Source organism: Pituophis catenifer, unplaced genomic scaffold (genome assembly GCF_029215685.1).
Source record: "Pituophis catenifer annectens isolate HBS135680 unplaced genomic scaffold, rPitCat1.0.hap2 SCAF_4, whole genome shotgun sequence".
Classification (NCBI taxonomy): Eukaryota; Metazoa; Chordata; class Lepidosauria; order Squamata; family Colubridae; genus Pituophis; species Pituophis catenifer.
Window position 1 is genome coordinate 25,977,677 of NW_027256884.1, and position 15,413 is coordinate 25,993,089.

At 38.7% G+C, this 15,413-nt stretch overlaps 1 protein-coding gene across 1 annotated transcript in view; it reads right to left on the reverse strand.

Moving 5' to 3' along the window:
- ITGBL1 (integrin subunit beta like 1) overlaps nt 1–15,413 on the reverse strand; it is a 174,624-nt gene that overhangs the window by 131,666 nt on the left and 27,545 nt on the right. The window lies entirely within an intron of this gene.

The following is a 15,413-nucleotide window of genomic DNA, read 5'->3' on the forward strand; positions in this document are numbered from 1 at the left end:
TCCAGTGCCAACAAATATGAAGCTGGGAGGAAAAGGGAATGAAATGAACCACCTAAACAAGAAGTAGCAAATCTTGAATCTTGTATTACTGAGGCAAAAAGAAAGGCAGTGCACCAAGGTTACTCCATCCAAATCAGAACTCCTTTGTAAAATGTGCTGCCAATTTCAATCCAATACTTCTGCTTATTGTGGTAACCACTCTTTAAGGGGGATTCTTGGTAGAATAGTAATCACTTTCTTCAATACTTCTCCCACAGTAGTTGGCCAAGTCACTGGAATCTGATCACTGCCTTTAGGTCTGCTGGTACCATGGTACAGATTTTTGAGTCTGAAAATGCGCAAAAAGCTTTGGTTGTGTGAGTGTGTTCTCCTCTAATTTCATAGTGAGCACAGGGAGGCTAAGTGGAGTTGTGTGTATGATGGAGGGGAAAAAACCATGTGTTCGAAAAACATAATGCTCTTTGTGCTGGCAACACTACGTTCCATTTTGTCAGGCTGTGCAAAGTGTTTGAAAATTAAACCATTTGGAAAACAGAAATGAATTTAGAACCGGCAATATAGAAAGATAGGCAGGGTGGGGGTAGGGGAAATTTGTTGCTAAGACAGAACAGGTGCTGATTTTCCCAGTGGAAAATAAATAGTGCCAGTTGGGAAGAAGAAAGGAAAGAGGGAAACAGCTCAGAATTGAAGTGGTGCAAACAGCCAGCAGGTGGGAGCAAGTTTTACACATGGAGAAGGTGTAAATTGTTGTGTGATGGAACAAAGAGCAATCAGCACATGGATTGCATGTTTTTTGAAAGATCAGAGGTTACGCTTTATTACAAAATGAAATTAAGTCTATTTTTATTTTTCTAGTGTTAATGGTGGAGGAACACAAAGAACTCAAATTAGAATAGAATAAGGAATGAAACAGATTGTTTTCTCTTTTTAAAACTCTGTGTTTTAGCCTTCCAGCCAAAATATATGGTATGGAGATATGGATGGTATCACTGGTATCATTCTTTCATCAGTTTACTTACTTCACATCATAGTATGTTGTATTATAATGCCTTCTTCCAGATTTCTTTCTTTATACTAACCACTCTGGTCTACAGCTTGGTATTCTAACCTAGTTTATCTGTGTTCAAGACAACCAAGGTGTAGTTTTCTTTGAGAAAAAAAATATTTTAAATATTTACATTTTACGATCCGCTCACTTTTTTAAAAAGTCAAGAGCAGGAAAGATATGAATGCTTTTTTATATACTTATATACTTTTTTTATACCTGTGTTTTTGTATTATTTTTGTTTTTTATATTTTTCCATTGCTTTTATTGGACTATGATTAAAAACCATACAGGGAACAACATTCACATACTGTAAATCCAAGATGTATGTAAAGAAAAAAAATTAAAATATGCACAAAGGAACCACTACAATGTAAATAAAAAGGCAGGTACTGTTCATGTATAAATTTACAACATAGGTACATTGTACCATATTGTAGTTTGTTGCTAATGAGGTAAATAGAGACCTTATTAATCCACATCTCAAATGTTAGTTTACCTAGAACAGGGATCCCCAACCCCTGGTCCATGGACCGGCAATGGTCTGCGGCATGCCAGCAACCGGTCCACGCAAACAAGCAAAGCCTCATCCACGGAATTCAGGCAGCATGGAAAACCATGCCCCACCCCACCCCACCCCCCGTCCATGGAAAAACCTTTCTCCACCAGTCCCTGGTGCCCCAAAAGTTGGGGGCCACTGATCTAGAATTCTCCAATGTTACACAATTATAATTTTGGCTGCTAAAATTAAATAGATAATAAATTCTTTGTTTTTAAGCTTGAAGTTTAGCCCTGGAAATAAATGTAGTAAGCCTAACAGGGGAGCATTCAATTCTTTGTTTTTAATGATGTTACTTACCTTCCTAAAAATGTTATGGCCAAAGAGTATGTCTTTATCACATGATCACCACAAATGAAAATGGCGCCTTTTTGACAAACTCTCCAGCATTTGGAAGAATAATGTCAATAAATGTGTAGGTGCGAATCTAATGGGAGTCAAGTGCCAGTAATGTATGATCTTCCACTGTAATTCTTGCCATGAAGGTGAAATCAATTCACCCAGTTTCCATATTTTCTGCAATTTATCTCCCATGTGATCTGTAGCCAAACCTTAGTTTAAGCTGTATGGTGTTAGGCACAAAGAATCAGGTCCATCTGGAACAAACCATCTAAATGGTTTATTCCAGCCTATACATAAGAATCTGATCAACTGAAGTTCAGTGTTAAATTGGTGCCTGATAAGGGTCAACAGAATTCAGGAAAGGTGGGATTTGGACCATTTGTGAGAACATAATAACTCTAAACTGTTGATGTACTTAACTCTGCCCCTAGCTCTGTTGCTTTTCTCCCATATATGGTGAATCGCTTATTCCTAACTTCAAATGTAACCTATACATTTTTGAGATGATTTCTTCTGGTTGTTCTAAATAGTGAAGTATTAAATTTTTGAAACTGAAGCTCTAAATAAATCCTATTGAGTTGATACCACAAGAGCTATGGCAATTTATCACCTATTAATTGCTCTCTCTGATCTTTATTGGGAAATTCCCTAATGCTATACAAATCTTTTGGTCTACAAAGATTGTATTCCCTCAAAAAAATCATTTTAGCCAAGCCATAATGAGTGTATAAATTGTGTATCTTCTGGAGCTCGTTCTAGGAATGTTACTCTATTTAAATATTAATTTTTATTGGTGACGGATTGTTTGAGGAATATAATTGTTGAAAAAAAATTGAATTCTTTATTTATATCTTAGTTTTTACTCACTATTTGGCCATTGGTGATTTTAATTGCACTAATACTTTTTTTCTTAGCCTTTTTCAATTTATTTGTTAGTATTCTAGAATTGTTATTATCATGGTCATAGTATCTTTCCTTGGCAAAAATAATTTGAGATGAGATTTTATATGTCTCCTAAACTCTCTCCTTTTATTTCGTATCTGTATGTACTAGCTGATCTAGTTCTTTGGAGAGAATGCTAAAGACTCCACAGTTCAACCCTGAGCTACATCTATTCTCTTGTACTGAGCTGTGGTAGCACAGTGGCTAGAATGCAGTATTGCAGACTAGCTCTGCCTATTGCTAGGAGTTCAATCCTGACCAGCTCAAGGTTGTCTCAGTCTTCCATGGTAAAATGAGGACCCAAATTGTTGGGGCAATATGCTGACTCTGTAAACCATTTAGAGAATGTTGTAAAGGACTTGTTCTGTCCCCCCACCTCACATAGGCAGACACATGAGCAAAAGACGTCTACCAGTAATTTATTTTTACAAGCCGACCTGAATCTCTTTGGCAGATAAAAGTTCTGGCAGCTACTTTCCGAATGCTTGCCAAGTTTCTTATTACCTCTAGAAACAGGAGTCAGCGTATCTGTAGTCCGTTGCTGGGGCAACCAAGAATTCAAAGAGTAGTCAAAAGACATTCACAAAGTCCAAGCCTTAATTCCGAAAAATATCCCATCCAAAGCTCACGATATGCAGTTTTTGTCCATCACAGAACCTGCATAGCAACCCCACCCACTTTTATCCCCTGTGGGGCATGGCTCAGTGACTCAGCAGTCTCTGGCCCTTCCACACCTCTTCCTTTGCTGCGCACGCCTCTCCCTCCGACGCTGCCTGGGATCAATCCAAGATTGATCTTCATCACTCCCTATTAGTGGGTGCTCCAACATGCCTTCCTCCTAGCCTTCAGCTGGAACCTGAGGCGTTGCCAGAAAGGAGGGTCCTGGAGAGGGAGGCCTTGTCAGTTCCTCCCCATCACTTTCAGAGTCATCTTCCTCCGTGAGGACAGGCTCAGGAGCCGGAGTCACAACAGGACTATGAAATGGTATATAAGTCTAAGTGCTATTGCTATTGCTCTAGTTCTGTTATATTTTGCTAATATAAATAAATAAATTGTTAATTTCTGAATTTTCTTGTGTTTGAGGTTTTTTTCATTGTGCTTATCTAATTTATACTCTCCTCTTAATACTGCCTTCATAGTATCCTCACTTCATTCTTACTGATATTTTTACATATGTTTTTTAAAAAGGTTTTCCAAAGTTTTAGTTAGTTGTTGCTTTACTGCTGCATTGTATAGCATTATAGATATAAAAAGAAACAAGACAGGGATGCTCATAATCTCCTCTCTTGTTTATTTTGGTTTTTAAAATATTGAATAGAGAATATGAGATGAGCGGATTGTGGGAATAAAGTTTAAAAAAGACACTTATAAGTTAAGAGCTTTTACAAATGACTTGGTCCTGGTTTTGAAAAATCAGTTAAAGGGAATTGTATAATTAAATTTTTAAAAAATGGTGCATTAACAGGTTTCAAGATTAACACACAGAAGATGAAGAAGTTAATAAAAATATAAAAATTGAAGATAAAACAGAACTGACAAATAAAATAGGGTTCAGGATTGAGAAGAAGGTAACATATTTGGGTGTAAGAAATATGAACTGCTACAAACCCAAGTTTTGCCCAGAAACATTTTTGTGGCTCTCAGCACAAAAAACACTTTATAAACAAGAAATAATAGGCAAATAAAGGGCCTGGTGGCTCAGCAGACTGATAGCATTGTGATTAACACCAGCTGTCTGCAATTACTGTAAGTTCGAATCTCACCAGGCTCAAGGTTGACTCAGCCTTCCATCCTTTCTAAGGTAGGTAAATTGAGGACCCCGTTTGTGGGGGCAATAAGCTGACTTTGTATAAATATACAAAAGTATGAAGGCCATTGCTTAACGCATTGTAAGCCGCCCTGAGTCTCCGGAGAAGGGCGGCATATAAATCAAATTAAAAAAAAAAAACACAAATAACTAACTTATTGTGAGATACTAGAATTTTGTCAAGAGGAATGTAAAATAAAATCAAGAGAAGAAAAGGTTGCAGAGAAATATAATTGTTAACAGTTTATACCAGGGGTGTCAAACTCCCAGTGTTGTGTTGTTGCCATGTGACATATTGTGACTTTTTCCCCTTCGCTAAACCAGGGGTGGGCGTGGTCAGTGTGTGACACATGTGACCCGCAGGCTGTGAGTTTGACACCCCTGGTTTATACACACTATTATACATTTATACACACACACATACATATATCCCTTTTCTCTCCATTTCTCCTATCCCTCCCCTCAGAATGGGACAACTTGCCACAGCAAACTCACTGTGGCCAACTTGCTATGGCCAACTCGCCATGGTCAACTCACTGCAGGTCAACTCACTGTGAGTCAATTTAATAATTCTATTTAAAAATTATTTTAATTTTTGCCATTCACATTTCATTCTGTCCCTCCTTTTACATCCTTTCTTCAATTATTCTATTCCACTGTTTCTTTGATATTAGTGTAACTCTTGTCCTGCAGTGAGTTGTCCTGCGGCGAGTTGATCGTGGCAAGTTGGCTGTGGCAAGTTGACCACATTGAGTTGGCCATGGCTAATTGTCATAGACCCTCCCTCCCCTCATTCCATGCTTTGATATCTAACGTCCCAACCTTCCAATCCCACTTAGATCAACAGTGGAAGAAACATAGAATATCCTTTAAAGATCCTCTTCACGATCTAAGGGGGAAGAGGACCCTCTGAGATTCCTTCTTACCAACCAGTAAATCCCCAAATTTAATCTAAATAGTTCCTTAGCCATAAAAAAGGAACTAAAAAGGAACTAATATTTACTTCATTTGTCTGCCTATTTTTTAGTAGGCCACATTTACATGAACACCATTTTGTGAAAAGTACTTAAGCAATGTTCACAAAATTTTAAATGTGCCCTACTATCACTCTTCCGGATGCACTTCAAGGTTTTGGTCACCACCTTTAGAGCGCTCCATGGCTCGGGACCTGGTTACTTATGGGACCGCCTGGTACCACAAACAGCCTCCCACCAGCCGGTACATTCTCATAGAGAGGGGCTCCTCTGGGTGTCGTTGGCCAAACAGTGTCGACTGGCGGCCCCTAGGAGGAGGGCCTTCTCTATGGGGGTACCTACTATCTGGAACGAGCTCCCCCCAGAGATACGAAGGATCCCGGATCTGCGCACTTTCTGTCGCGCTCTCAAGTCCTTTTTATTCCACCAAGTTGGCCTGGCCTAATTTTTCCCCTTTTTTCTTTGTTCTTTTTACAATATACATTTTAATCTGTTTTTAAATTATTGGGGTGTTTTAAATTTGTCTTGGGCCAAATTGTTTAACTCGGTTTTATTCTGCTTTTAAATTTTGTATTTATGTGTTTTACTTTGTAGCTGTTCACCACCCTGAGTCCTTCGGGAGTAGGGCGGTATATAAATCTAATAAAACAAAACAAACAAAACAAAACAAACAAAAAGGGAAACATTGCCTTTTTTCCATTTCTTTTCCTAAGGGTAAAACACTGAAGGCATTACTGCTTCATGGTTCTCAAGCACAGAGCTAGAAAGAGAAAAGATTATCCCAAGATTACTTGTCTTCCTTTTTCACTTACTGTTTAACCCTAATACAGTTTGGTCATCTCATAACATTGGATTCCTGGCCTCATCCAATGCAAATTTTTCTTGATTAATCAGAAGGTGACTTTCATAAGTCTCTCCATAAGTGCATCAAACAATGCCTGTTGGAAGTCAACAGAGCATACCACAGAGACTGTACAAAAAATGTGCAGTAATCACACAGATGCCTAGGCAGGACAATGAATGCTTTCAACTATTTAAGTGTGCACATTTGATGACAAGATTGTTAAAAGACTAACACAAGCCACACAAAGACACTTTTGTTCCAACTTTCAAGAGCTGTGCTGCACTTTAGGTGTCAAGGGTTTCATGTGGTGAACATGCCAAGCATCGCAATCCTCTTCTAGCTATTTTAAATTATCATTTAATTTTAGCAAAGAAAAACACTGTGATCCTTTGCCATTTTGTTCTTTTCATTATGCTTCATTTTGAGGTTGATTATATGAATTTCCGCAGAACATTCATACTGAATAAAATGGGAGAGGTGCATTAACAACTGAGAACAAATTAGTCTACAGAAGCAAATTGTATATGACATTTAGAAGCAGGAGGAGAGGGAAATGAAAACCGCACTTGTTTGTTTGCCTAAATCTTGAGAATGCAACTTTCTTAAGGACTGCCACACTATAAAGGACAATTTTCATATGGTTGAAATCTCCTTCAATAGTTCTTGTAATGCATCAAGGACCAAAAGGTTTAGATTCTAAAGTAGGTAAGGAGATTACTTTGATCTCCCTTACATCTGAAAATATCATCCTTTACTTTCATATGCTTTTTATATTGAAATTTCAATTATATTGCAAAGCTTCATTTTGAGAAACTTTCAAGAAAAGTATCAGCAACTTGTGAAGCCAGGTTTGATTCAGATCTCCATGACCTACAATCAGTTGATCCATCCATCCATCCATCCATTCGTTATTAAATTTGTTTGCTGCCCATCTCATTGCCAGACAACTAAAAGATGGGGAGGGAGGGAGCATAATGAATAGAGGGGGAAGTGGGATCTACTATTGGTCCAGCAACCATCTCCACCAGTGATATTGGGTCCCTAAGCCAACTATATTATAATGTAAATGTTGAAGTGAAGAACTTCAATAACTTCAGGTTTCCATTTGACTATGGAGCTTGCTGGATGATTCCAGACATTCATTTTCTCACTCCAACCTACTTCACAGGATTTCTGTTGCATGCATAAATTTAGAAAAGATGTTCCATGCAACCTACTTTGAGCTTCTAGGATAGGATTTAAATGTACAGTAAATCTACCATCTTCTCTCCCTATATTTTCTCATTTATGATTTTATATGTGTGTGAATGCATGAATTTCATAAGAAAGAAGTATGGTACATTTTGGGATCTTGACCCTCAAAATGTTGCTAGACTATTGCGCTCACAATCACTCACCCTTAGTGGAATATTTAGGCTACATCTTTCCCTGCTGGAGGTAAGGAACACTTGCTTGCCATCTTCAAGCAGATGATCAAAAGACCTCAAACCTATTGAGTGTTGCTGGTTTGTTCATCACCATTGCTCTCCTTCTCAGAATCAATAATGATCAGCAATTAGGTTTGTAATGCTTCATTTCCTCCTTCTGTCTCTACACCAAACACCACAGCTGGCCAAGAAGTATTTTTGAAGTGGTGAAATATACAAGTAGTTTAAAAGGCTGTAATCACTAATCATAGGAGAAAAGAACCATCTGAAGCTATAATTATGACCAGGAAACCAAACATAGATTGCAGATAGAAGATGAAGTAAAGCAAAAGCATTTGTTGGCATGCTACCTTGAAGACAAAAAAAAAAGGCTCAGTAAATCTTCCTTCACTATAGGTTCGTGATGGTAAACCTATGGCACATGTGCCACAGGTGGCACACGGAGTCATATCGGTAGGCACTCAAGCATTGCCCTAGCTCAGCTCCAGTGTGCATGCGTGCGCCGGCCAGCTGATTTTTGGGACTTCCGGGCTGACCGGAAGTCAGCAAACGGGCTGTTTCTGGCCTCCAGAGGGCCTCTGGGGGGGTGGGGAAGGCTGTTTTCGTTCTCCCCAGCCTCTGGAGCCTGGGATGGGCGAAAAACAGGCCTACCGGGCCCAACGGGGGGAGCGTGGGTGGTCGCACGTGCATGCATGGAAGGGGCAGGGTGCATTGAATTATGGGTGTGGGCACACGCGTGCATGACCCCCCCCCACGCTCCCCACGCTTTTGACATGTGATGGCAAAAAGGTTAGCCATCACTGCTATAGGTAGTCCTCGACTTACGACCACAACTGAGCCCAACATTTCTGCTGCTAAGCAAGGCAGTTAAGTGAGTTATGCCTTACTTTATCACCTTTTTGGCCACAGTTGGTAAGAAGATCACAGCAGTTTTTAAGTGAATCATGCAGTCATTAAGCAAATCGGGTTTCCCTCGTTCACTTTGCTTGTCGGAAGTGGCTGGGAAGGTTACAAATGGTGATCATGTGTTCCTAGGACACTGCAACAGTCATAAACACATGTCAGCTGCCAAGCACTCAAATTTTGATCACATGACCATGGGGAAGCTGCCACAGTTGTAGGTGTGGAAAAACGGCCATAAATCACTTTTTTCAATGGGGTTGTAATGTCAAACGGTCACTAAATGAATGGTTGCATGTCGAGGAATAGCTGTCCTTCCTCAGTATGGCTGATTGACTAGCCTGTGCCAAACACATTAAAATAAATATCCTGTGGAAAGCTTGCATCAGTGTGCATAGATGTAATCTGCTGTTTCAACTCCTACCCTCAAAACGACGCTGTAGAACACCGCACACCAAAACAACTAGACACAAGAACAGTTTTTTCCCGAACGCCATCACTCTGCTAAACAAATAATTCCCTCAACATTATCAAATTAGTTACTAAGTCTGCATTACTATTAATCTTCTCATCGTTCCTATCACCCATCTCCTCCCACTTATGACTGTATGACTGTAACCTTGTGGCTGGTATCCTTAAGATTTATATTGACTGTTTCCCTATGACTATCATTAAGTGTTGTACCTTATGATTCTTGACGAATGTATCTTTTCTTTTATGTACTCCGAGAGCATATGCACCAAGACAAATCCCTTGTGTGTCCAATCACACTTGGCCAATAAAGAATTCTATTCTATTCTATTCTATTCTATTCTATTCTATTCTAGTCTAGTCTAGTCTAGTCTAGTCTAGTCTAGTCTAGTCTAGTCTAGTCTAGTCTAGTCTAGTCTAGTCTATTCCTATTTCCATTTCTATTTTTATTTCTATTTCTATTTTATTCTATTCTATATTTGTAAGCCTTACGCATCCTGATATCCTCCATAACTAATTTAATGGCCATCAGTTGATTATTAACTATAGCACTAGTTATTGGTTATGGGTGATTAAATGAATTATTCCTACTTCAAGTCACTCTAATCATGTACAAACCATCTTTTTTTCTGTCAAACAATCTAACATACCTGCAGATATCTTCAATTGCCACTATTCATGGTGTTATTCTTAATAAACCAACATTACTGCATAAAGTCTCGCTACTCAAAACTGTTTTTAGGGGCCAAGAATATTATTTTCAGGGTATTTACATAGCAGTAATAATAAGCCTGAACCCAATATTGATTTATTGATTTATTTAGAAAAATTATATCGCCGCCTACTTGCACATGGTGACTCAAGGCAGCTTATAAAAACACCATATAAAAGAAATAAAAAGACTAAAAAGAAAAATAGTAACAACCCCTCACCCTGGCAACAACAGACATTCATATTAGCCAATTAATGGGCTCTATCCATTTTTGGTTCCGAATGCCCGCTGGCAGAACCACATCTTCATGGCCACCCGAAAGAGTGTTAGAGTGTGGGCCAGTCTAATCTCTAGGGGGCTGATGTTCCAGAGAGAGAGAGCCACCACAGAGAAGGCCCTTCTTCTGGGTCCCACCAGATGTATCTCCTTAGGGCAGGGCTGTCAAACTTCCGGCCCATAGGCCGGATGCATCACGAGCTGGCCATGCCCACCCCTATTTTAGTGAAGGGGGAGAAGTCCCAATACGTCAAGTGACACCGTCGTAATGATGTGAGTTTGACACCCCTGCCTTAGGGAATGGTACTTAAAATTAAATGTTAAATATTAACAGAGTTAATATTCACTGATATTTTCAAATGAATGTTTTAATTGTAGCTCCTCCCCCCACAACCCTATAAAGAAACATATGAAGGTAAATAATGTCATTAGTTAATAATGTTATGAAATAAAATGCTGTTTCAGATGTAGCCATCATTCTGTTAAGGCACATCTTTAAAGACAGTAGCAAAAGCAAGTGATACATAACAATGCTAGTAAATTATTGAATTGTTTAGAGCTGGATGTACAGATGAGGCATTCTAATGCAGAACAACAGCCCAAAGACTAACTTGCAGTAGTTTAAAATTTTCTGACTTACTATCTAGTTTATATATTAATTATAGACAAATAGCTAGCCAACAAGAAACTGACAGGGTCTATTTGAAAACAGATAATTAGACAATGATTTATCCAGCCAAAAATAACAAGGTGGCCAGAGGAAGATTTGGGACAGGAGGGTTGGTGTGAAGGAAAAAAACATTTGACAGAAACCTAAAAGCATATGGAAGAAAAGAGACTCTCTCCCCACCATTTTTTTTTAAAAAAAAGTTAATTATATACATTTTCTATCATTCAACTCAACAAATTACTGGTTTGAAAAGGTAAGAGAAAGAATGGCCCATGTCAGGCACACAATTACAACTGACATTTATGAGCTTATTGTTGATAACAGCTATTTTTCTACACAAATACTAAAGCTTTTGCGGGTGTGGCTGAATGTTCCTCCTCAACAATCTCTAATTAGAACAATTTTCCAACAGGACTTCTCTAGAGCAAAGAGCTTCATGAAGAAAGTGTAAGAAAAATTACACACAATGTCAGGCTATGATTGTAAGCCACGTGCTGTGAAATTAGAATCAAATCAATTGACTTCTAATCAAATGCACTTAAGCTCCATATCTTAAATTCTTAACTTTCTTAAAGGACTTTAAATTTTAGCTTTGTGTTAGGTCTGAGTATAAAATATCACTTTGCCAGTTTAATTGTCCATGCATGAGATAAAATGAATTACAGTTCCCAAAAGGTTATAGAGAATATATTTCTTAACCCATCCAAACACCATTAGATTCTTTGTTGCTTCCTGTGTCACAGCTGCCCACCTAGAAACTGTGTACAATTATCTACACTTAGGTTGCAGTGGCATTATACATGAATAAAACTGTCATAATTTTACCCTGCAGCTGGCAATACTATCAAATACAAGGCTTTTGCCTTAGAATGATGGAACTGGCAACTAATAGTGCTTTAGCAAGGGTCATATGCCATTAATCACGACTTCTTTCTTCCTGTCTCGCTGGTGTGTTGCAAAATGGTGATGCATAATAGTGCTGTGCAATTTTTGAAGTCAGTCAATCAATCAGAATAGAGTTGGAAGGGACCTTGGATGTCTTTTAGTCCAACCCCCTGTTCAAGCAGGAGACTCTATACCATTTCAGACAGGTGGCTGTCCAGTCTCTTCTTAAAACCTCCAGTGATGAAGCACCCACAATGTCTGAAAGCAAGCTGTTCCACTGGTTAATTGTCTGGACTCTTAGAAGGTTTCTCCTTAATTCCAAGTTGCTTCTCTCCTTAATAGGTTTCCATCCATTGTTTCTTGACTTGCCTTCTGGTGCTTAGGGAAATAAGTTGTCTTTGTGGCAGCCCTTTAAATACTGGAATACTGCTATCATGTTACCCCTAGTCCTTCTTTTCTCTAGACTGGCCATACCCAATTCCTGCAACCATTCTTCATGTTTTTATCTCCAGGTCTTTAATTATCTTGGTTGCTCTTCTTTGCACTTTTTATTTTTATTTTTTTATATTAACTGTTTCCCTATGACTAGCATTAAGTGTTGTACCTTACGAATGTATCTTTTCTTTCATGTACTCCAAGAGTGTATGCACCAAGACAAATTCCTTGTGTGTCCAATCACACTTGGCCAATAAAGAATTCTATTCTATTCTATTCCAAAGACTTAACATCTTTTTTTGTAATGTGGTGACAGGTGTGGTCTTTCTAAGGATTTATAACTAATTTATAATTTATTACTAAGGATTTATAGTATGATGGTACTTCTCAAGACAGAAAAAATCCATACTAGAAAGACTTATAGTACTGTGATTTGACTTTGGGACAGAGGTGGTATTCAGCTGGTTCTGACTGGTTCTGGAGAATCGATAGCAGAAATTTTAAGTATTTCAGAGAACCAGCAAATACCAAATCTGACTGGCCCCGCCCCCATCTATCCGCTGTGAGTCCCAGCTGATCGAGTCCCAGCTGATGGGCTGGGTCTTCTTTTGTTGCCCTGCACACAGAGTTGGAAATCAGGTTAGTGGGGTGAGGAGGGAAGGGAGATTTTACAGTATCCTTCCCCTGGACTGAGGTGGAAATGGAGATTTTATAGTATTCTTCCCCTGGAGTGGAGTGGAAATGGAGATTTTACAGAATCCTTCCCTTCCCCTGGAGTGGGGTGAGGAGGGAATGGAGATTTTACAGTTTCCTTCCCCTGGAGTAGGATGGGAATGTTTTGCAATATCCTTCCCCTGCCATGCCCACCAAGCCACGCCCACCAAGCCAAGCCACACCCACCAAGCCACGCCCACAGAACGGTAGTAAAAAAAATTGAATCCTACCACTGCATCCCCACTGCAGGGGATGTTAGATGTGCAGATAGTTGACTTACAAACATTCATTTAGCAACTATTTAAGGTTACAGCACTGAAAAAGTGATTTATAATTACAACCCTAACAGCTTTCCCATAGACACATGATCAGAATTTAGACTCTTAGCAACCAGCATATATTTATGATGGTTGCAGCATCCCGAGGTCATGTGATTGTCATTCATGACCTTCCTGGTTGGCTTCTAACAAGCAAAGTCAATGGAGAAGCTCGATTCTCTTAATGACTGCACGATTTATTTAACAACTGTGATGATTTGGTTAACACTTGTGGCAATAAAAGTCACAAAATTGGGCATGACTCACTTAACTTCCATCTTTCTTGGCAATGGAAATGGTGGTTCCAGTTGTGGAGGTACATTGAGGGTTACCTACCTGTGTTCTACACAAATATATATGAAGGCAAGATTTTTGCACTTTAACTTTATACAGGTAGTCCTTGAGAAATGACAGGCCATGTAACAATTGTTCAGAATTATGACCGATACCCCAAATTTACATAGGAACTTGTTTCAAAGTTACGGCAGATACAGTACCCCCAGCCATTCCTGCTTACCACAGACAACGCGGATGCTGCAATGCCCCCCTACCTGTCTTCTCTTTCCCCCATCCTGCGCAGATGGACCCCTGTAACACTTAGGCCTACTCCCCACACCTGCTGGAAGCAGCCACCATTTTCAGCACTCCTAAAATTCCCAGTAGGCTGCTTGTCAAAGAACTGTGTATCTGTTAACAGACAAATGTGTGAAAAATAATCTGTCAGGTGTTAAGCAAAACTAGAGAACAGGTTGTAAAAGCCAGCACTTTCTTAAAATTGTGTTCATTATGAATGAAATGGAGTTGATTAGCTAAAAACTTCAGCTGTAGCTTGGCTAGATCTAGCCCCAAGTATCTTTTGTTACCATTCATTTGGCAGATTTAGAGTTATATATGTAGGGCCTTTCTTCCTTCCTTCCTTCCTTCCTTCCTTCCTTCCTTCCTTCCTTCCTTCCTTCCTTTCCTTCTTTCCTTTCTTGCTTTCCTTCCTTCCTTCCTTCCTTCCTTCCTTCCTTCCTTCCTTCCTTCCTTCCTGTAAGGTAATGAGTAGACTATTTTTATTCTTTTTAAATTATACATTGATATATATTTTATTTCTGTATGCCAGCTTTGCTACAACTATGACTAGAGCCCTTCTTTTATCTAATATAATGATCGAACAGCCTTTGGTAGGTGCTAATATATTTATAATTTCTAATCACATTAAAAGATTTTTTTAAAGACCAGATTTGTATTTCACATCATTGTTTTAGTATAAAATAATAAGAAACATTCCTGCCCTTGCCAACTTAATAAGCAGTTGGTAAACAAGATTATTTGGGGAATGAATTTAGGGTTCTCTTTGGGAATAAAATTATCACAGTTGCCAAGGGATCTTATTATTCAACTTCTGAATAATGAATTAAGTTCCTTGAGGCTTCCAGAACATTAATGTAGCACTTGCAAGAAAGCCACTCACAATAATTGCTTGGTTACAATGTTATTTTGGTGGCAGATATTCCCAAAGATGCCTGAAGGAAAACTTTTGTGTGGATAAAAGAAGGAAAATGAAGACAAAGAAAGATATCAGTTAGACACTCGTGATGTTTCTTGTGCCTGATTGCTGGACTCCGCTCTGGGTGTACGAAAAAGGAATATCAAAAACAGCATTTTGTTAGATATGTATTAAGGATAATGCTTTTTAAAAACATACGTTTTTACAATGTCCTACACTTACTAAGTGTACTTACTACACCTACTAAAAAAGGTGTCCAATTAAAAACACTTGAATTTCTTCCTTTTCTTTTCTCCTGTATTAAGCTGTGCTGTACAAGAAAACAAGTAAGTACAAAACTGTGGTATATTTCACAGAGAGAATATTAGATTTGGAATGAGAGGGCACTATTTTCCATCAGTACCCACACTAAAGTAACTTTGTGCCCTACTTTATAAAAATAATTGTCTATTTGGAGGTCTATTATAAGACATTTGTGTGTTTGGAAAGACATGCATTTCAAGGACGATCTGGTTAAACCTAGTTAAAAGCTAAAGTAACAGAGGAAAGCAAAGTATAAGATTTGGCAAATTTTTACAATTAGATACATAGAACATTGGAA